The sequence below is a fragment of the Micromys minutus genome (assembly GCF_963924665.1).
Source record: "Micromys minutus genome assembly, chromosome: X".
NCBI lineage: Eukaryota > Metazoa > Chordata > Mammalia > Rodentia > Muridae > Micromys > Micromys minutus.
In genome coordinates, this window is record NC_137970.1 from 16,634,703 (window position 1) to 16,637,293 (window position 2,591).

Below are 2,591 nucleotides of genomic sequence, written 5' to 3' on the forward strand. Positions count from 1 at the left end.
GATGCCCTCTTCTGGTGTGTCTGAAAATAGCTACAGTGTATTTATATATAATAAATAAATCTTTTTTAAAAAGAGATTTTGAAGATTAACACTAAATGTGAGCTGTTAGGACAACTCGACCAGTACACTGTAGAAACTGGTTTCATTAGCACGCAATTAGCATAAACGAAAAAGAAAACTTTTAGAAGCAGTTTGAAAGTTAGAGGTATCTATTTAGATAAATGGGAACCAGAAAATATATTAATAAATAACATTGAATTATTCTCATGCTATTATTACTATTTACCTGTCTGCCTTATTTATATGTCTGTGTATCCATAACTTCTACAAGTATATAATAGTAATCACAAAATGACTCCATACCAAGGCAATTATTACTATGACTTAAATAGGTTTTAATAAAATAAGTTTAAAATCTTTTAAAAAATGAAAAACTGAAGGATGTGCACAGCAGAGGTGGGGCAGCATAGGGGTACAGGCTGCAGGGTGGCTCCAGGTATCCAAAACGCCGCGCAGTGCTGGCCAGGCTGCCCACAGCCGAGCCATGGAAATGGGCACCAAGATCAGCCGCAAGATCAGGAGTGCCATTAAGGGGAAATGACAAGAATTAGGAGCTTACGTGGATGAAGAACTTCTTGATTACATTATGGTGAAGGTGGCCAACAAGAAAAGTCAGGACCAAATGACAAAGGACCTGTCCCTGTTTCTAGGGAACAACTCAATTCAAGTGGTCATATGGCTCCATGGTGTATTAGATAAACTTTGCTCTGTTACAACTGAGCCCATCTAGTCTAAAGTTTTCTGACACCAGCATCTTTGATAGTAAGGTGCCTTCAAACAAGAGCAGTGTTAGTTAGGAGGTGAGAGAAGGCACAAAGCCACTGTTGCTCCCCTTGCTGTTTCTAGCTCTAGACCTGAAAAAAGGGATTCCAGAGTTTCTACAAGTTGACAGGAGCAGAAGTCCACTAATGTCAGACATTCATATGATGATGGAGCTTCTAACCGGCCAAGGTCAACAGTGAAACCTCTGAGGGAGCCTACACCCTCTGATGATGTGACTGATATCAAGCCAGAACCAGATGATCTCATTGATGAAAACATCAGTTTTGTTCAGGAGAATCCCTTATCTCAGAAAAAAAACTACAGTGACACTTGCATATGGTTCTTCTCACCCTTCTATTGAAATTTATCGACCACCTGCAAGTAGAAATGCAGTCACTGGTATTCATTTAAACAGGCTGCAACTGCATAAGCAGCAAAGCAGCAAGCACTCATGCTGCCAAGAGGCTGGATGTACAGAGCAGCCAGGTCTAGGAAGCAGGACAGTTGTGTGGACCAGAAGTACTCAGCAGCATAGAAGACACAGCCCTTTCTTCAGAAACAACTTGGATGAAATGAGTATCAGCGATGGAAACTTTCAGAAGAGAAAGTTGGCTGTGCTAAGTTGAGTTGTTAAAGTAAAAAGATTTAGCCATGATGGAGAAGAGGAAGAAGAAGATGAGAATTATGGATCCCGGATGGGAAGCTTGTCCAGCAGCATGTCAACACCAGCAAAGCCTGAGAGGACCTTCTCTTCCACCTCCTAAACAAGCTAACAAGAATCTAATTTTGAAGGCTCTCTCTAAGCTCAAGAGTCTGTAACAAAAACAACTATTCTGCATTTCCACAGAACAGACACTTCCAGCTGCTCCCAAAACTCGAACTTCTCCAGAAGAATTGCTAGCAGAAATGGTCCAGGGCCAAAACAGAGCCCCAGAATAAGGGTCCCTGTTAAAGAACAGGAAGCAAAAGGAGACAATCAGAAACAAATTCAAGGAACTCAACAGAGGCGATTGTTGCCCGACTGCACATTGATCCAGTAATGGTAGAAACAATTGAGATGACTGACTTGAGTGTGGCCCAGAAACAAGAAAACCTTTTGGAATGCTGCAAGTACTGTCCTGCTTGTAAAAACGGGGATGAGTGTATATGCCATCATCCCATCTCACCTTGCAAAGCCTTTCCCAACTGTAAATTGGTAGAGAAATGTTTGTGCATCCAAATTGTAAATATGTTGCAAAGTGTACTAAAGCAGATTGTCCCTTCACTCACATGAATAGAAGAACCCCAGTACTGACACCAAAACCAGTGTCATCACCAGTACTGTCTTCTAATGGAAATGTCCCTTCTACCACCCAAAACACTATACATTTAATATTCAGTGTACAAGACCAGACTGCACATTTTATCATCCCACTGAAGTTGCGACTGATGCCAATCCCCTCCTCAAGGGTTAGCTGAACTGCCCATTTTTATGCCTAGACTTTGGGAAAACAACATGCCTTCCTTGGTAATACAGATTCGTCCAGTCACAAGCCTGTGTTCCACACCTGGGTTCCTCTTGTTTATACTGCCACAGGCTGCAGGTTCCACCCTGGGAGTGTTCTATTCCACTTGTCAGCTAGGGGATTTGCATATTGCTTTGTACCATATAAATTGAGGTGGATTCAGAGAGTAAATTGTCATTCTCGCAACACAAATTACCTGAGACATGTCTTTCTTTCAAATCCTCCAGCCTTCGCATGATTAGGAGTAGCTGTTGGTGGTGCAGA

The 2,591-nt window shown here is 41.8% G+C and overlaps 1 pseudogene across 1 annotated transcript; it reads left to right on the forward strand.

The window, feature by feature from the left end:
* Positions 1-544: 544 nt before the first annotated feature.
* Positions 545-2,276, forward strand: LOC308415873 (zinc finger CCCH domain-containing protein 14-like; annotated as a pseudogene). The gene has a single exon. The product of its transcript is annotated as a zinc finger CCCH domain-containing protein 14-like (transcript).
* The last annotated feature ends 315 nt before the right edge of the window (positions 2,277-2,591 follow it).